Source organism: Cheilinus undulatus, linkage group 2 (genome assembly GCF_018320785.1).
Source record: "Cheilinus undulatus linkage group 2, ASM1832078v1, whole genome shotgun sequence".
Taxonomy (NCBI): domain Eukaryota; kingdom Metazoa; phylum Chordata; class Actinopteri; order Labriformes; family Labridae; genus Cheilinus; species Cheilinus undulatus.
In genome coordinates, this window is record NC_054866.1 from 12124064 (window position 1) to 12145443 (window position 21380).

At 39.0% G+C, this 21380-nt stretch overlaps 1 protein-coding gene across 1 annotated transcript in view; it reads left to right on the forward strand.

Moving 5' to 3' along the window:
- LOC121522310 (calsyntenin-2-like) overlaps window positions 1-21380 on the forward strand; it is a 347129-nt gene that overhangs the window by 127158 nt on the left and 198591 nt on the right. The gene's annotated exons all lie outside the window — the stretch shown is intronic.

Sequence of the window (21380 nt, forward strand, 5' to 3'; positions counted from 1 at the left end):
GTGGTGACTTGAAGTGTTTGGTGTCCGCCAAATATAGCATCTTTTCTGATGGCCAAAAAGCCCCTTTTGGTCTCATCAGACCAAAAATCTTTCTTCCACCTGACCATGCAGTCTCCCACATGACATTTGGTGAGCTCTAGTCTAGTCTCCATTCAAGTGAATGGGTTTTCTTTAATCCTTGTATGGTGTTCGGATCTGTGGGACCCGTTTTCATTTTTTATTAAAAGAAAAATGATATGAGTAATTATTTTTTCAAACTCAGACGCATTGGCCTTGGCTCATTTTCTGTGAAGAACATATTTCAGAACACATTTTCAATGACCACACACTTTATACCCCCTCTACACATTTGTATTACATACAGGATGTTCGGGTCCAGTGGACCCAGGGCTAAAAAAAAGGGGGGAAATCATAGGTCCTGTGTACCTTCACTCTGTCTACTTCCTTTCTAGGTCTACTGTGTGTGTGTGTGTGTGTGTGTCTGTATGAATGTGTGTGTATCTATATGAAGGTGTGTATGTCTATATGAAGGTGTTTGACTATATGAAGGTTTGTGTCTATATAAAGGTGTGTGTGTCTATATGAAGGTGTGTGCGTCTGTATGAAGGTGTGTGTGTCTGTATGAATGTGTGTGTGTCTATATGAAGGTGTGTGTGTCTATATGAAGGTGTGTGCGTCTGTATGAAGGTGTGTGTGTCTGTGTGAAGGTGTGTGTGTCTATATGAAGGTGTGTGTGTCCATATGAAGGTGTGTGTCTGTGTGAAGGGGTGTTTGTGTGTGTCTGTATGAAGGTGTGTGTGCATGTGTGAGAAAGAGAGAGAGAGAGAGAGAGAGAGAGAGAGAGAGAGAGAGAGTGTGAGTGTAAGTGTGAATTTTGTGTTTCTGCCCCTGCTGTTCTTGCACCAAGTTGCTAAACTTGCAAAGCAGATGGATACACCCGTTTCCTTGTTCCTCACTGGTGAATCCATCTTGCAAAGCTGCCGACTGAACCATTTGGGCCCGGTTAGAAAGTGACAGGACCAATTAGTAACGAGGGGCAGTACTTTCGGGCGCGGCGGAGTCGGGACGTAAGCAAGCAGCAACAAGAGGCCGATGCCATTATAGTGGAAGAGATTTGCAAAGATACTGCTGAAGTACCAGTTTATCAGAACTGGACAACATTCCTTTGTTAAAACAAGAACAAAGAACAGCAGTAAAAAAAAACTCTGCCCCTCATGTGTTGTATAGGCTGGTATGATAAGGCAGTCTGTTCAGTGGGGCTGTGTTGTCTAGGCTGACATGGTCACTGTATGTGTTCAATTTCTGTTGTGTAAACTGACCTAAATGGGTAAAATTTCTGTTGAAGTTCAAATAAATAAAAATCAATAGCTATAAAAATGTGGCTTAATTTGTAAATTTGATTTTTTTTCCTCTCGTATCTTGATTATATTACATTTCATTATAAAACAAACTAAAAACGAGTAGCACTTTAATTCATAAATGTGATCTAACAAAGGCAAAAGGCAAATATTAAACGTAAATGCTTTTTATATTGCTTGTAAGTGAGATGAAGTAAACATCTGTTGAGTATTTTAACATAAAATTGTTTGATTATGTTGAATTAAAAACCCACAAATGCCGCGGGTCCACCAGACCCACGAACAGTGGCTGAGTAACAAAAATATGAACACCACACAAGGGTTAACAGTGTGTTTTTCTTTGCCGCTCTTCTATAAGGCTTTGACTGGTGTAGAACCCCAGCAACATTTGTCATATGCAGAGTCTCTCCCATCTCAGCTGCTGAAGCTTGTAACTCCTTCAGAGTAGTCATAGGTGTCTTTATGGCCTCTTTCACTTGTCTTCTTCTCAGATACTCACTCAGTTTGTGAGGACGGCCTGATCTAGGCAGATTTATGCACAAAATACCTTCCATTTCTTGATGATGGATTTGACTGAACTCCAGGAGATATGCAGCTTCTTGGACTTTTTTTTTTTCAAAAACCTTTTCTCTGAGTTGCTTTGAGTGTTCTTTTGTCTTCAAGGTGTAATAGTAGCCAGGAATACTGTTACTTTGCATTCACTGATTTTACCTTAAATATTTTTGTTTAATTGACATTTTTTGAGGAAATCTTTTTTCACTTGACATTAAACAGTTTTTTTTGTCAAAAAATCCTAAATATATTGACCATAACTAATTTAAAAATTCAGTTATGGGTAAAACATCCAAGAGGTTAACTGCTTTTATGGGCAGTGTGTAATGGAGAAGGCAGGCAGCACACCCCGTGAGTTTGTTTGTCTCTTTAGTATGAGTGTCCTTTATACTAAAGGGACTGGTGCTATTGATATAGATCTTTAAGCCATCATATATTATTGGGTATTGTTAGAATCACCAAGTTATCTTCTTTAAAGAGTGTATAAGATGTCAAAGTTTAATCAAGTTTTTGCCATTTTCATGGGTATAGAGATAAGGTTGCGCTCCAAACGGCCAGCATGTGCGGACAACTTAAAGTTAGACCAATCTCAAATGTTTTTAGCATCATCAAAATAATTTTCTTATCAAAACTAATTGAGGAAAACACTATTATTAGCATCTTTTTTTCTAATCAGTTGCATGATGAGTCATTCTAAGTGGCCCTAATGGTCTCATAGTTGGGCCATTTGGGCTTTGCCCAAATCCAGATGGCCAGTCGGTCCTACGTCCAAGTGACACATGTGTCTGGCAGTCACAACAATCAAAGAGCATTGCAGGAGTCTTGCAAATGAAGTAGTTAGTAGATTCTTCAATATTAGCTGGTTTAGATGTGGTTAATCACTGGGAGAACTATATTTTTTCTATTTCCACCCCTGGCTGGCTAAGGCTCTTTGACTAAGCTCTCTAAACTCTTTATTCATCCCTGTTGTGGATCATGTTTTATATCCTTTAAGCTTGAAGGCATTCTGTTATGTCACTCTATTTGTTTTAACATGACTCACCGGCTGGCCGTGAAGCAGACCGGGTTTGGTGGCCCAGACAGGTGGATGCTGGAGGGGAAGTGAATTCAGGGACACTTTAAATGGTTTGTCCTTTCGCTGGTAACTCTCAAAGGATGGAGTTGGCCTTTCGCCACTCCACGCGTCTGCCCTCTCCAATCCAGAGGGAAGCTAACGGGGAAGATGAATAGGAATCTCTGCCTAAGGCGCTGCTCAAATTACACATGACATGTCAACAGCAGCGAAGGAAAGCAGTCAAGAAAATTAGCAGCTAAAGAGGACAGGGGAGGGGATCAGAAGTGACACAGGATGAGTTAAAACTCCACTCTCTCTTTTATTCTCCCCTGCTCTGCCTACCGCTGACTGCTGCCCTACTTCTCATTCCCCCTTTTTTTCTCCGGCTACAACTCAGCTAGCTCCTGCTGTCTGACTCTGTCCTTCCCGCCGTCAGTCCCTCTGTCTCTGTTACACATTCCAGTGTTTGAATATTTCGTCAGACTGCCTCTGCACTCACAAATGAATGCACTCTCAGCTCTGGCTGCACAAATCTGTCTCTCAGTGTGACTAAAATGTTCTTTTTTGGCACCAAAATGAAATGTTGTTCCCTCTTCAAAATGACATGTCAAACTTTGAATGTATGCATCATGCTGCAAAGCCAGTGGAAGTGTTACATTCCTCGACTTTTGGCAACTTTGTCAGAAACAGACAGCTCTATAAACATTTTTTTTTTTTTTCGTTTTGAGTCAGAGATTCGAAATAACTGTCGACAGATTTTTCCAGCTCTGAATCACAGCTCTTCCTTCTGCCCTCTGACATGTTTTACTTGGCTGCCTCTGGAAGCTTTAGTCACTTGTCAGCAAAGTGCAAAGCTCCAAAGAGTTCACCTCGAACTCCTTGAGAGTTTCTGCTCGGGTCAGCTTTAAACGAAACACAAATTAATCTGTGATCCTGCGGGTTTGACCTCTGCCAAATGAACAATTTGTACCCCGCTATAAAGTGTTCTCAGACTTTGTCATAAAGAGCCATGAAGGTGATAAATGTCCATCTAGTGCCGTTCTATTGGTTTATAACTCTGAAGCAATACTGCACATCGGGGTCGACTTTAGCAATTTTGCCATCCTAGGTGAGATTATTAATATTCCCTCCCCATCACTTCGGCACCACATTATCACCTTGTGGGAAAGTTAAAAATTATACTCACTAATGTAAGAGGGGCAGTTTTTTGCCCTTACAGGGCCTCAATTTAACTGAAGCTTGGTACAGTGTGCAAACATATGAGGACATCATCGGGCCTTGGTATAAGTCAGACCTAAAAAAGTGCCTGTTTTAGACTGGGTCAATGTTTTGATATGTGCTTCAGCCTGACAGCTCAGCTTGCACCATCACAGCTTTCCTGTGTGCTGCATGTTGGCTGCACATCTCTGCTGTCACAGGCCTGTCTTTATGGTTTTATCTCAGTAAATCTCCCAACAACTTGATTTATTGTCTAGTCCAAGTGAAAAGAATCCTGATCAAATGATGTGAGTTTCTCCACAGAAATGCTAAAGGCCAAATGAAAAAGTTTGTGAAAAGTGGAGGTTAAGAGAACAGCTTCATTTGACCAGCACAATACAGCTCCTGGCCTACTTACGAGTCGTCATGAAATTATGTGAACATACACTGTATGGACAAAAGTATTTAGATGTCTGACCATTACACCAACAGGGACTGTATTCAGTGCTTCAAGTGGAAAAAAATAAGTGCCGATACTCTCTTCTCACTCAATCCCAGATCTAATTTTGGTGGTATGGAGCAAAAATAATTTCTTAGTAGTTATTTAGCTGAATGGCAATACATGATTTACATTTGAATATTTCTAATCTACAAAGAAATAACAAACACAGTCACCTCTTAGTCAAATCCACATGGATCTAATGTCCCGCTGTCACTTTTATGAACAGGAAGCTGATCACTGTTAACATGGAAATAGAAAATTACATAAAAAATAAACTACATATTTGTGGGGAAGACACTATTAAACAATAAAGCTCCTTAAATAAAATAAGAAAAATGAAATGCTATTTCCCCACTACACTCCGCATTTGAAATAGATTATTTTGTTGCCATTAAACCTATTACTGTTGGTGATTCATAGTCCTAGTATTCCTGACTTTCTCTTCATGATTCCCTACACCATCCACTGTCCTGTCCTCTCCAAAAAAAAGCCAACAAGCCCCAAAATAAATCTTTAAAAAAACATATGAAATAACAACATAAAGAAAATAAAACAAAATTTTATACTATACATAAAAAGTAAAAAGGCTCTTTAATGAAATATAAATATCAAATGCAGTGAGTTTAATAGTTTTTCTTTGTTACCAAATGTAGAGATGAATCAGCCCATCCACTCACTGACACCCTGAGTCTCAGCTCCATCTGTGAGCTGACTTTGCCACCGTATATCCAGGATTTTTTGTCTTTGCCAGTGAGTCAGCTGTTCTTTAAGCAAAACTACAGCCCTCGATCCTGTCACCAACAGTCTGTTCGGTCATTTTGAATACTGTTATTGAATATTGTTAGTGTTGATGTCTGGTTCAGCGGCAGTAAGAACAGGTGTCAGTGGAGCATCAAGCGCCTTGGCTCTTGCTTGCGTGCTGCGTCACTGTCCAGAGAGGTGAACGATTGAATCTCTGGTTTCCCTCCAACAGTGGCAGGTGAGTTCACCTGGATTTGTGTACAGATAAAAACGTCACAGTACACAGTGGGAGGAGCACCACAGAATCTATTTCGATTCTATCATAAATCATCCATTAAAGCTGTCAGCTGTGGAGAGGACATGAGAGCATACCGGCAACTGATGAGAAGTGCTGGTATGCTGGAAGAAGTCCCAGTACGCCAAGGGGCAAAATTTAGAAGTGCCGGTACTGCGTACTGCTGCATACTGGCCAACTTAAAGCATTGACTGTAATGACATTGTATAATAATACATGCACTTTAATATGGAGTTGGTCCACTTTTTGCCCCTGTAAGAGCTTCCATTTTTCTTTGAAGGATTTCCACAAGACTTTGGAGTGTGTCTGTGGGACTTCATTCTGTAGAGCGTTTATGACGTCAGGCACTGATGTCAGACAACAACACCAGTCTCTTTCCAGTTCATTTCAGAGACGCTCAACAGGGTTTTATTTTATTTATTTTGCATTTATTTGACATGGACACTAGCGTTGTAGTACTTGAGAATGGTCTTAGTCTTAAGACTGGTCACATGACCACATTTTGGATGTCTTGTCTTGGTCTTGGACTGGATGGACTCTGGATTTTCCACTAAAACTGTGATAATATGAAGAAGCACTCACTAAAACAACAAATAGCTACACCTGCATGAACTCAGACATCAGCACGTCCTATTTCTAGTCGGAAATACCTCTGAACACTTACTTTAGGCCTCATTCACCTGATAAATCTAGATAAACATCTCATTTTCAGATATTTAAAGTAATTCTGGACTTGTCTGTGGATTTTAAATACATACAAGGATTTATTTTTTACAAGAAGTTAGTTAAACAAATTTGTTAAGATTTGAGATTTTTGCATGTTGTGCTTTGAAAGACTTGTAGACATCTTGTTTTGATCTGTCAAATGTATTAAAAAGAAAATTAAAATTAAAGAGAGAATGCTCTTTAACTGTTCAACCTCATCATGGTTTTTTGAAATTGATTTTTATTGTCTTGGTCTCAACCCCAAAAGTCTTGGTCTTGTATTGGTCTCGTCGCACTCTGGTCTCGGGCTAGTCTTGGTCTCAGATAGTGTGGTCTTGACTAAAACACCATAATGGACACACAGTAACATTGATGCTGTGACATTTAATCATGCACAGGTCCCAGATGCACTGCTGTAAGTGTTTATAGCAAAGGGCTAATTTTCATCACCTGTCCATGGGAGGCTTTTAGAGGTTAAAGTTAAAAATAAAAACAAGGTCCAATAAGAAAAAGCTGTATTGGAGATGGTTCCTTCAAATAAACATGTATACAAGCACATGTTTCATGTGTGTGAACAGTATTGTTGCTTCTTCAGCCATGATTTAATACCATTGTTAAAACCTTTAAAGTTATTTTGAATTTTCAGCTCAGTGGGTTGATTATTCTAGAGTTTTGCTCCTGTGATAGAGAAGGCTGATTGTCAAAAGGACGTTTTGCATATTGGAATTCGAAAGTTACCATTTACAGAAGCCCGTGTGTTCACTCGATTAGGGTCCTGATGTCTGCAAACAAACTCACCAAACATAGATGGAACTAGACCACGTAAACATTTAAAAAACATCTTAAGATTACAGTAGTTAATAAAGCTTCTATTAACAGTGGTGCCATCGGACAGGTTTTTTGTCCATAATTTTTAGTGTCTGGTTATAAATGGATATGATCGTTTTAAAATTGTTTGTGAGGCTTGGGACCAGGAGGTTGGGCAGTATGACAGATGTGAAAACATCATAGCATGCATGTAGAGCCAGTCTGTGTTTAATGAAAGATACATCCTGATGATCCTGAAACAGTTAAAGTTGGATTTTGCAAACATAATTTACTTGTTTTTCAAATCTCAGGTGTGAGTCTAGAATGATTCCTAGGTACTTAACATCTTCGACCACATTAATGGGCTCATTATTGATCTGAATCAAGAATGATTCTTTTTCATGTTTTTACTCATAGAGCACATTTAACTGCTCAGCGGCTTTCTTTGCTGATCTAGTTGGTGTGTATGGAGCTGTATCATCAGCATACATTTGCTGGGGCACAGTCATGTTGCGATAGAAAAGGGCTTTCCTAAACTGTTGCCACACAGTTGGAAACGTAGCATTGTCCAAAATGTCTTAGTATGCGGAAGCATTGTTTTGCACAGAGATAAGGGGCCTAGCCCAAATCCTGAACACTGATAAAAGAAGTTGGGTTTATGTTGGTTTATGAAGAAGCTGTAGGTGGGTGGAGCCACAACAGCAGACCTTCGACGACCATGACAACAGGAACAGCTGTGTAAACTGGTTATTGTAACACTAGTCTTACTAAAAATGATGGCAATGAAGATTGAAGATAAATACATGACAGTGATTACAGCAATGCAAGGATGATAAGTTGTAGTATCTGGAATCAGGTGGGTTCACAGCAGCAGGTCGTCTGTGTCAAAAGGACCAGAAGTATCTACGAGGCAGGAGCTCCCAGGAAGACAAAAGTGTGGTGGCAGAGCTAGGACATGAAGATCCACAGCTGGGGATATGCAGTAATATGTTATGAATGCATACAGAGATAAAGAGAGATAGCAAGAGAGCTCATTGTGCCATGGCCCCCTGCAGTCTAAGCCTATAGTAGCATAACTGGCTTTTTAAATTTGTATTATATGGAAAATGGAAGAGAGGAAACTGGCTCTCAAACAGATGTCATATCCTGTGGTTCATATGAAAGAGTTGGCTCTTAAAGGGATACTTCAACATTTTGGCAAATTCGCCCAATGCCATAATTCCTATAGTCTTAGTAATAGGTTAGTTCCCATTAGTTGTCGATGCAACATGTTTTTAGATCTGGGGGGACCGATACACCAGCGATATACAACCGATATATAGCGTGGTGAATGTGCAGGTCACAACTTGTCCACGAGAGCGTTTTGGAGTTGTTGGATTGTGTATTTGATGAGTTTGATGAGGGAAAGCAAACAATACAGTCTGCTTACATAGAGTTAGCTGTGCAGCTGGTTTAACCGTCCCCCCAGATCTAGAAACAGCTTGCACTGACAACTAAAGGAAACGAACCTATTACTAAGACTATAGGAATTATGGCAATGAGCGAATTTGCCAAAATGTTAAAGTATCCCTTTGAAGTCAGCTTATTCATGGATAGCAACAACATTTATATGCTTAGTTTATGACCAAATAAGGTTGGAAAGCTGTTAGAGTTAGCTCAGTAAGACTCCTCAAGACTCTTATCCCCCTTCATCTGACTTGTTGTGCATTTGTGATCGCCTCCATGCCAGATAGATCAGTTCACTCTGTGAGAACATTACCTTTTGTAAAGTTCAGGGACTATACCTAATGTGTGGTGGATTTTTCCAGTGATAGGTGCAGCATGCAGGTCCATTTAGAGCTATAATGCTCCAATTTTACTCTGATTCCTAGCTCATCTTCTATGGAGAGTCATATATCATTGGAATTTATGACTGCAAAAAAACCTATGCTGAATTGTTTCTTGGACAATCTGAATAGATAATTCAGAACCCAGCAGTGTAGCTAGCCATGCAGGCAGGAGTCTTTGTGGTGGATGCAGTTGAAAAACAACCATAAAACCTCACTAATTAGCATCTGTACTTGAAGTGTCTCCGTACTGCTTGTACCTCCCCATTCCCCAAACACCATCCTCTCTGTGAGTTTCCCCTGTTGTTCTTGAGTAATTAGGCATGAGGGACATCTCACCACCTCACAGTGCATGTCATACTCATAATCCTCCCCTGGACCCACACTTAACCACAACGCGTGTATTTAACAGGGGCCTGTGGGTTGACTGCCTGGAGGCTGTTGGGGGGGGGGTAATGTATTCACAGCGGGGTTAGGTGGCCCCAGGGTTGTGTGTTGGAAAGTGTGTGTTTAAGAGAAGATGCAGATGTGATTTAAACACACAGATGTTTGTGTTGTCCACAAAGCCACACAATCGCACAAGATCAGTGCTTAACAACGCCACGGTCATTAGAGTCATCATTAGTAAATCTTAGAGGCCTGTATGTCTTAAACACCCTGCAGTTTGGAGAGACTAATTATCACTGCAAACAGCTAGCCTGAAGGACAGCAATGCAAACTCACACCATCACACTCCAACACACAGTCATAAATCCCAAATGCTGAGTCAAATTCAGCTCATATGCCTGGATTTACATATAAAAAGGCATAAACTCTGGCTGGGGAGAGGCTGATTTTGAATCTCATAACACACTTTCCTCCCACTCACCACACAGAACCATTTAAAGACACATTCACACCTAAACTAAGAGGGCTAATAAAAACATAGACTCTTTAAAACAGCACGTCTCTGTGAAAGCATCGACTGGTGTGTCAAAAATCTTTTTACAGTTTAATAATGATCACCATATCAAAAATGCTCTCCAGACTTAACTTTTGATCAATCTAGCCTGAAGCAGCTGGAGTTTGAGTGTCTTGTAAGTCATCTCTACCGTCATACATCAATGTGGGGCACTAAAAGCACCACAAACTCTGACATGAGTATCTTTACTACTTTAGAAGCTGCTTGGTGGAGACACTGTTAATTTTAAACTCAAATAGCTGTTCACTAGCTCTACTCTTTTATTTATCACATTGCTAACAGGGCTAAGTGGTAACTGCTGGATCTTAAAATGATGAGTGAACAATTAGTTTGAATAATTTTAAAGTGTAGATCCTTTAAAAGGCTAACAAGATGATAGTAAAGGGTCAAAAATAATAATAATTTGTTATCCCAAATGATGCGAAGGTTTCCTAACTCAAATATTTGTGGTTGACATATAACTGTCAGAAGAACTTGATTTTTTAAGAGACTTGACATTTGTTGGTAAAACTTGCCAGAATTTTGAGAACCTGGATGGTTATTTGAAAGGTCAACTTGATTTTGCTTCTTATTAAGACTTGTTTGGGGAAACTTGGCATTATTTGTAGGAAAACTTGATATTATGTTCTCGGGGAAGCTTCATATCATTTGTTAGAAAACCTTGGTAGTATTCATTTAAATGACAAGCATGTTTTCTGACAAACAAGGGAGAAAAGCTGTTGAAAACATAGCTAGTCTTTTAACTTTGGTGGCTTGACATTTAGAAGTAGGTCTGCAGGACTAAGTAATATGTGGTACTGATCGCCTCCTGTCATGGTTCTGGTTTTTGTTTTCAACCTCCTGTCCTTGCCTTTCCCAGTGTATTTTCTAGTTCCTTTATCTTGTTCATTCCCTCTGTGTCCTTGTTGCCCTTTTTTCCTGTTTTATTTTGTAGTTTTCCTCTCCTTGTGTGTGATTCTGGTTCTCTTCTTGTTCCTGTGATTGCCCTCACTTGTGTCTCGATTGCCCTCACTTGTCTCCCTGTGTCTAATCACTCCCTGTTTTTTCAAGGCGGATCCCTTGTCTCTAATTTGTCGGTCCTCGGTCTTTGCTCGAACCGGAAGTAGTTTCTGATCCGCCATCTTAAAGACCATCCCAAAGACCCTTAAGTGGTTTTAAGATTGAAGCAATAAGACCGAGGACTGAGATCTGAAGACCGATGAGCAGAGACGCATGAGAGCAGGCTTCCCAGAACTCTTTTTACTCAAAGACACGCCCCCTTATTAGATATCACTCTCTGATTGGACGCTGCTACACAGTGGATGTCAGTGAAACTTCACAGTTTTAAAATGCTCGATAACTGAGGGGCTGAGATTTAAAAAAAGTTTTTGAAATAAGCATTTCTCAAGAAATATTGAGACTACATTTAATAAAATCAATATTAAAGAGTGAACCAGTATGGAGTTTATTATTTGATTTGTTTTCTGATTCACCTTCAAACGTAAAACATGTTTAAAGTTCATAAAATCAAAAGATTCAGATATAAATCTTCCCCTTCCATCCAAACACCCGACGTGATTTTGACCTTTTTTGAGTCTAAATTCGGTTCGTCCTTTTTGTGGCTTTTATTGTTGGTTTTTACTCAGTACTTGATCATTTTTAAAATGTAGGTAAGTTCACCATAAAGCTACTCAATTGCAGTTGTTTGTGTAAATGTAATAACTTTCCACCCGTGCAACAGCCCATGGCTTCAGTGTAGTGAAGCTTTATTCTTTTATAAACGGTGTCTGGTGGCTTAGTTCACATTTTTACAACAAGTTTTCCTAACACTATGAATCCCATTTTGCACAAGGCTGTGAACATTTTTCCTCTACTGTAAAACAAGCTTTTTAACACAAGACCTCATGGGGTTTTGGCTTTCAGTTGACATAAAGGGACTGCAATTTTGGCTCTTCTGCATTGGCTTCATTTTCCAACACATGAGGCTCCAACCCTGTAAAATCATGGGCCAAAAGCCAGGCTTTGTTAGCATAATTTGTCAGGATAAAGTCCAGTAGTAAGACAACCTGGGGACTCTTCATGGAGAGTGCAGCCCCATCAATGTCCTGGTGTTGCATCGTATCAAAGTTCCTAACTTCATGCTGATGCTAATATGAGTGAAACCTCATTCTGTCAAAACCTTTTAGTTGACATGATTGTAATTCTCTGCAAAAAAAGTAAAATGAGTGCAGGAATATGTTTATCCTTACTTAACATAATGTAGTAGGAGAGTGAAGTCTCCTTGTTTCAATTATGTATCTACACCGTAAGGAACTGCAGCATCTGTGCTTGTCTGCTTTAGTTATCACATGAAAGAAAGTGACACCCGCTCCCATCTCGGATTCAAACCATGATCAGGCGTGGAAGCACATCAGCGCACACGTACAGGTTTGTCAGCAGCGCCGGGCAAAGGGACAGTCAGTCATTTAATTGTGCAGAAATGCTCTTGAGGGTAAAGCAATCTCTTCTGCATGTGGTTAAGTGCATCAGAGATTACAGCCTCAGCTCATTTATATTATGTTCAGCAGGATAACAGTCCGAGGCAACCATCAGTGTTTTGACCCAAACTATCTGGTGTGAAGTCAGACAGATTTGGGCGTGGAGCTACACATTGAACTGGATTACCATGCATTATAACCACCTTGTACTGAGATTAGACAAGCCCCTGCAGACTTCTTTGCTCACGCCTCAGGGTGCAAGTCAATGTGGAAGTGGAATTTCCTTGCATATTGATGAGAGTCTCATCCTGTGTTGTGCTGTGCGTTTCATCCTGTTGGAAGAGTAGGAGATTGTTTATTTCCATTCTTGTCATCTACAAGGAAATTGATGATTCACCCTCTCGGCTAATTCTTGACAAAGATTAATTGAGTCCTTTGCTTTTGTGTTGGCTGTGCAGGTGTGTGAGGGGGATGGGAAACGTCCAATAATGAGTCTGTTTGAGAGGCTGTGTTTAGTTGAGTGTTGATAAGTAATGAGTGCGAATGAATACATAATAAGCTGGGAACAATACTAACCTGGCATTAACATGCATCACCTGGCTTTAACATGCAGCTGCTATCTGATTGATTCTGCATATGATTAAGATGGAATGAAATCACACCTGGCATTGGATCTCTGCTGCTTCCTGTTCACTTCATTTTCCATTAAGATATTTACATCCACGTCCTCTCACTCCTGATTTCATTAAAGATATTATCTTCTCTAATCATTGTGTCTGACATGAGATGATTGGAAATGAAAATTAAAGGAAGAAGCCAGGTTTCGTGACGTTTTATAACTCCTATGATCAATTATGCGGGATCCAGCGTTCTGTATGGTGTAATGTAAGCTTTGTTATCTGTTCATCAATATCCTAGTCCAAGCATTTCAAATCAGCAACTATTTTGTTAGTCTTGCCACAGTTTTGTGGTGTAAAAAAATGAGGCAAATAGATATCAGCTCAGAACTTTTGTTTTTACCATTAATGTAACTTCTGAAAAAAAAAAATCTCATGGTTGAGCGCTTTGGGCTCATCTGCTTGCAAACCTCTATAATGGGACAACCTCGACCTTAGTTTGCGGTTCCTTATTTTTAATTTTATCCCACTCCCCTTTACATAAACCCTAACCTCCAGGATTCTGGTGCATAATACTAAGCTTTGTTGGGTTTTCCCAAACTTGTGGTGTGTTATTTTTAATCTTATCCCACTCACCCTTACCCTAACCCTAACCTTCAGGGTTCAAGTGCCTAACACTAACCATTGTTGGGTTTCCCAGTTAATGGTGTGTTATTTTTAATTCCATCCAACTCCCCCTTACCCTAGCCCTAACCTTTGGGTTCGGGCAGCTTACGCTTACCCTTGTTGGGTTTTCCTATGTTTGTGGAGGGTTATTTTTTATTTTATCCCACCCCCCTTATCCTAACCCCAAACTTCAGGATTCTAGTACCTGACCCTAACTGTTGTCGGATTTTCCGAAGTTTGTGGTGTGTTATTTTTAATTCCATCCCACTCCCCCTTACCCTAACCCTACCCTACAGGATTCAGGGGACTGACCCAACCCTTGCTGGGTTTTTCTAAGTTTGTGTTAGGTTATTATTTTTAATTCAGTCCCACTCCCCTTTATCCTAATCCTTAACGTCATAATTCTAGTGACTAACCCTAACCCTTGTCAGGTTTTCTGAAGTTTGTGTTGTGTTATTTTTTATTTTATCCCAACCCCCTTACCCTTCCCCTAACGTCTGGGATTCAAGGGACTGACCCTAACCCTAACCCTTGGTGGGTTACTCTAAGTTTGTGTTGGGTTATTTTTAATTTTTCCCGTCCCCCTTACCCTAACCTTAACCTTAAGGATTTGGGTGCCTAACCCCAACCCTCTTTGGGTTTTTTCCTTTTTTTTTTTTTTTGCTGTATGTTAGATTTAAATGTATCCCTGAGTTCTTCTTTTTTTATTTTATTATTATTATTTCATTAATACAATTCTGCTGTTGAGAAAAATAACCACATACCATAACCTCTGGCAGTGAGTGGAAAATATACATCATTCAGTACATCCCTCTGATTCCAGCTTGGGTAATATACGTCACTTCCCACCCTATTGTCGAGGCTGCCCAAAAAAATCAAAGTACATTTACTTATATTTTTAAGTAGATTCAACAAGACTCATCTTTGTTTAACTTAATGTTTTCTTTGAAATACATGTCATTTCAATTATTCTCAGCTTATACAAATGACTCAGGCCTTCACTGCAGTCGAACACAATAATATGAATAGTATAATTTTGGTTTCCCTCCCACTTATGGTATTTATTAGAAACACCTGTGACAATGCTTGCAAAGGGAGTGTCTGCATTGGTTTCCACACCTTCTTGATTTTCCCTTATTAATGAAATTAACAGATAGTGGTTTCATATTTGTCTACATATGTAAGTCAGGCAGTCAAACTGATTTTCAGGAGGTCCTCTTTTCACCCATGGTGCAAAAGTGTTGAAAAGATGAACAAAGGAATCCCAGCAGTGATTTCTGTACAACATTTAACATCTAAACTCACCTGATCACACTTAAACTTATATAAACACATAGAAACACTCTGGCCCAGGGCATCATGGGAAAATTCCGCCCTTCCTGATTGTTAGAAAAGCCATTTATCACTCATTTGAAGTACCCACAATGCATCACAGGGGGCATTTATTCATGGACAATGCAGTATTTTGTAGTTTCGACACAAAGACTGAAACTAAGTAAAGGTAACAAAGTCAGGCTTAGTCATGTGGATAAACTTTGGAAGATTGGTTTACATTATGGCAAGCTAAAAACTTGGATTTTATTGTTGATATCGAAGATTAAATCAAATTAAATTTACTTTTGTCCAGATTCATTTTTCTCAGTGTAGGTCGAAAAACAATTATCTCTATGAGTTTGTTATTCCTTATCAAGACCCAGAATACCGGCATTTTTGTCATTTTGTTCAATAAAACACCCTGAAACTGACTGCTGTTTTCATCTCATCAGATTTTTTAATTGACTTTCAATGCTTTCTTTCAGCTGAGTTCTTTTTAAATGAGTTGCTCATCCAAATATTGACATCAGTGAGACAGTTAATGGAATTGTTCAATGAACTGAGGTCATTGCTTAAAAAAACAAAGGGATAAAATATCGTTATTGACGTTTTATTAAATGAAACTGTGTGTCAGAGGGAGGATTACATGTCAGCATTCATATCTCACTAAATAAAGAATAGCACATTGCCCGAATATATCAACTTTTCCTGAAATCAATCATACATACTCTATAAACAGGGTGTCTTCTGTTTAGAAACAGCATTGTAGCTCTGATTTCCTCATTAAATTGGGTGAAATCTTGTGTTTAACCTCTGACATTTTTCAACTAGCCACCCCCTTGGCTCTTGTTTTTATCCACTCTGCTTTGCGGTGTTATGCTCATTCTTGCAACCACGGGTTCACTTAACCCCCCGCTGTTTTTCTATGTCACTCACCAGCTCATAGTAGATCCCCCGCCGAATCATCAGCGGTGGTCATGGGAAGTAGGGGCAGCTCTGGGCTCAGATTGGCAATGATCCAGAAACATGAAAACCTGCATAAACACACACAGAGAAATACACACTCGCACAATCATCTTAGCCCTAGAGAGCCAGGCGTCTGTTCCAGCCAGATGTGAGCCATCAGCACACTCACAATGAGACTCACTCAGAGTTTTGCATCTACTTATACAGTATATTGTGTGACTGGGTGCATGAATATATAATTACCCAGTCACACACACACATTACAGTCCTTCCATACAAGCCCTAGAGCGGAGGAACATATGTTTGCTCCCTCACCACTGGGGAGCGCAGCGAAGCAGGGGGGTGATGTTTATAAGAGAGCGTCATTAATATGACAAAACAAGGCCGACTCAGGGATTTACTGCACACACTGGTGCTGCCATCATCCGTCAACGCCTTTTATCAGCATCTTCTATGCTGTTAGCAACTCCTTTATCATCCCTGCAATTCTATAGCAAATGATAAATCATTGTCTTACACTCTATTTGTCTTTTTGTGCATTCTGCTTTTTTGTCCAGTGTAAAAAGTTGTCTTTGTCTACTGCTTTGATGACAGAGCATTGGTGAAAGAGACACTAGTGACAGATCACATAACAAAAGAGTTGTCATATATTTTATTTTAATGTAGCTGGGCCTCTTCTAATCATATTATACAATAACAGACGGAGAATAGAGAACAAAGGATATTTTTCTTTAAACTTGAATTTCCTTTCTTTTAAAGTGAGGACTTAACACCCTTAATTTAACTCTTACTTGTCCATCACTTTGTGATCATGTAAAAAAGGTTCATTCAAGTATGGAAATAAGGTTAAGGGCAGGGATCATCATTGACATTCTACAAGGTCTGGATCAACAAAATTTCCTCCCAAGAAGGTTTTGGATGGCATTTCATCTTAGCAGTGATATGATTCAGTCCAGTTCATAATAAACATTTAATAGTAACAATTTTTCTGAATTAATTGAAAGTAATAATAAAAAGATAAAATAAAATACCAAAGAAAAAAAAATACAAGAAATATATTAAAACATTGTTTTTTTCTTTCAGATTTTGAAATTAAAATGCATGAATACAGTGTTTTTGAAAATGGCCCGAAAAAAAAAAAAAATAGAAAGGCTTTTTTTTAGAAAAATGAAATAAAGGGAAAAGTGTTCCCTCCCTTAAAAAAAAATAAAAATAAATAAAAATAAGGGCTTGTTAACCTTCTTAGACCATTGTTGTCATACAACAAGAGACAAAGGTTTTTTTTTTCTTTTAAGATTTATTTTGGGCATTTTTGTGCCTTTATTTTGATAGAGGAGGACAGTGGATAGAGCTGGAAACAGGGCCGGATTCGATTCGCCATCCACGAACATGGGGCACGCCTTTAACCGCGAGGCCACCTGCGCCCCAAGACAAAGGTAGCTTAAAGTTAAATAGCTCTTGAATCACAAATCGTAGCCACTTACTTTTTTCCCTCATGCCATTGTGCAGCTCTAAAGAAGCTATCCATGCCTTTGTAGCCATCCTGGAAGCTGTTCTTTTAAGTCTGTAAATTCAATGATTTTCTGGGGCATTCAAAGATTAAATCCACACCAATAAATGTGACATTAAGCTTCGTTGTATTCATTTTTAATCTATTTGTGATTGTCACTACCGCTAGCTTAGCATTAGCCACCATATTGTTTTCCTACAATGCACTGTTACTGGCTGTGACAACCAATGGAGGACTGTTCACATGTTCACATGTCTTTATGCTTAGACCATGGTAGAGGCAGCCTGAATAGTTCATAATGGAGAGACAGAGAACCTGTGGCGTGTCCCTCTGTGTCACTGCAGACAGGAACTGCATTGAATAATGGCTCAAACAGAGCTGTTACAAAGAAGTTCACATATGCCAATATTTTTAAGAATTTTTTGGTCAAACAATTTTTTGTTTTAATTTTTTTTCTTTTTTTTTGAGATGGGAGACTAAGTTTATGCAAAAAGGTGTTGTTTACTGTGTGTAATACTTAAAAATATTTGACTGTTATTTTCTTGGTGGTTTGTTTTATTTTGTCTTTATAGCCCCGTAACTGCCTTTAAAGTCAAGTGATGTTTCAGCAGCACATATTCTTGAAACCCAGGTTGTCCTGGGAAAAAAGGATGTTCAGAGCTTGACCACAGGGCTTCAGTTTTAAAAGCATTTTTTAGACAATAAGCCCCTGTGAGACAAAATGGTGAACAAAAACTAACTTGAAGCTGGGATTTAATTTTTAAAGGAAATTTGATATAAAAAAAATTCCCTGTGCATTAAAAAATTAAACAGCTTAAACAGGTTTTTTTTTAGCTCCATCAATCCACTTCTCATCGTTTTTATGCCTCTCTTAACCACTATAAGTCTGGATAGAGGGAGGGATCTCTTTGCCTTCTTTAAAAAACAAAACAAAAACGAAAAAAAATACATCACACTTTCTCCTCCGTATATTCCTGAATTTAATAATGTTCTGGGGGCTGGATGGGCCTGATGTGGCCCTCGGGGTGCCAGTTGGTGATGGCTTCTAGTCAAGCTGCTATGACTCTCTGCTCAGGCCTGCAGAAGTTGTAAAATAAACGATCAGCACATCTATGCTGTGAATGAACCGTTTGTTAGTGAGCACTTCCTGAAAATCACTAATTTTTTGTATTTATTTACATTTAGTTGAAAGTAAATGTAGTTGATAGCCCTGCCTTACTGCCTAGTTGTCATTACATCAGTGATATGCACTTGTTTTCTACTGCAACACTCCCCTATTCTCTAGTTACTTTTGAATTAATGTTTGTTTTGGGCATTTTCAACTCTTCATCTTCTTGTATGGAAGAGCACAGCTTGTCTCCAGTGTCTGTGTTTTTATGTCGTGGGAGATAAGGCCGTGTGGAAATCCATTCTGCTGGCTTCTGCCTCCCCACTGTTTCTCTCTGTCATCCAGTCTCCATCTCCAGACAGCCACATGTTGGATATTTACAGCTTATTTTAATACCATAATTTTACTGTCATTATCATACCAACCAGCTAATCCCATAAACCGCATTCTCATCTCCTGTGGCTGTCTCTCAAAGCGAAGCGTTAGTTTGGATTTAAAGCTTAAACTGCTGTTCCATCGCCATCCATCACCATGTCACTCAATGAATCGAAGGATTGATCATACAATCTGTTGCCTTCTGGCTGGCTCAGAGTATTGATGAGGATCCTTTAAGGTGATGAATGATAGATTTATTTCATGTGTGACTAAACATGCTGATAGTTCACTTAAAGAGTGATTAATTAATGCAGTTTGGTTCACATGAAGAGTTGTGTGGGATTTGCATGCCTGTTGTAGATGAAGATATCCAGCAGCTCATTTTACCACAGCAACACAGCAAAAAGAATCCATAAGGTCAGGTCAGCAGTGTATTACACAAAGCACAGTGTGACCACTGGTTACCAAACTAATTCATCACCACCAGGTGAACTCTGCCCTCAGCCACCAGAGCTTAACAACCAACTCAGACACCTCTGTAATAATATTAGATACTTTACGCCCACCTACAGTTTTACCTTTTGATAGGGGCATGCAGCCTGGAGTCTCTGACGGATACAAAAATCCTTTATTTCCTGTAGCAAAGAGGATATGCTTAAAACTACAGCAGAGTATGAAGATGCCACAAGACAATATTTCTCTGCCTCATAGTAGCTGAGATAGTGGTGGCATAATTAATAATTCCACAATGAAACACATCAATAATTTAACCCTCTATTGCATTACTTTTATTTTTTGAGAAAAAAAAATTCACCCTGCTTTTTGGTAAACTGGGGCTCCTTATTGAGGTATTAATAAAAAAAAATCGCACCCCCACCACCCAAACTCCAGATTTTGGTTTGTTGCCTCAGGGCAACAACGTGCAACAAGGGTACCAAAACGCCTTGGTTAATAATATGTGCAACGATAAAACAAACAAGCAGTTTAATCAAAATAACATTTTATTTTAACAACCTGCACATTACAAAACAACTTTATCTTCATATATTCTCTAATCAAACATTGATCTATTCCATTTACTTTTCTTTTTAGTGATATCCTACTGTATACTACACATAAAACAGTAGTAGTATAATGGTCACCTATTACAGTGTACTAATACTACTCTAGGAAACAAATATTTATTATCTAACAAATTTTCTACATATGTGATGACAAAAGAAAAGAGAATCTGAACTTTACTGTAAATTTTGTTACTTTTTTATAGCTGAAACTCATACACACGTTCAGTGCTTTTCCCAAATGTAGATGGACTTAGATCCATCTGTGACAGACAGACTGGTCGCCCCCCATGTAGATACCCTGTTTTTAACCCTGCTCACCCCTGTATTACCTCTTTCACATGTAGAGAAGGCCTAGAGTGAGGAACCAACTGTACTCATCTGTGTCCTTGTAGGTCAGCATGCAAGTTTGCATGGAGGAGTTAGTCTGTACATGTCAGTGAAGAGTCTCTGTGCGTTTGAATAATGTGTTAGTTAAATGAGTTTCAAACACACAGAGACCCTTCACTGACATGTACAGACTAACTCCTGTTTCTTTGCAACAGTATTTGGTGTGGAACCAAGGAAAGCTGTTGCTGTGGATGCAGTGCAGTTGCAATGGTGGATGTAAACAGGCCATCTCCTGTAAAAAAAAAGACAGTCAAACATACAGAGTCACAATATGACCTCTGCACCCTTCCCAAAACAATGACCCACAAACAGCGTCATCTATACTTGCACCATTACTAACTGATTCACATCTAAGATGTTATTTAACTGGCTTATATCTGATTCAAAGTAGTTATTTTTTTTTACTTATCATTAAAGATAATGCTCTGAAAACTGTAACTTGGTGCCTCTGAGACCTGGTCCCTGGGGACCTTTATTGCTTCTCCTCATCTGATTAATTTGATCAACTGGATTTACAACAAGCTGATCATTTAATACAGGTCCATTGAAGAAGACAAGCATCTAAACATGCAAAGTGGGGGTTGAGAACCACTGCTTCAGCAAAATAGCTTTTAGTGGCCTAACTGCATAATGTTGCCCTGAGGCAATGAACCAAAATACTAGTTTTTGTAACTAAAAAATATAAAAATATTTTTAAAACATCAAAAGATACTTCATTGCACATTATTGCACATGTATGTATTTTATGTATGAAGTTTTTTCAGTTTGATCATGTGAATTAACAGTGTCTAACTTACCAATCTCTGGTGCTGCGACCTTTGAAGTGATGCTGCAACCCCCTAAAAAAATATCAGAACCACTGCTGCCCCCATTATAACCCTGATATTATATTAAAAAAAAAAAAAAAAAACCACCAAAA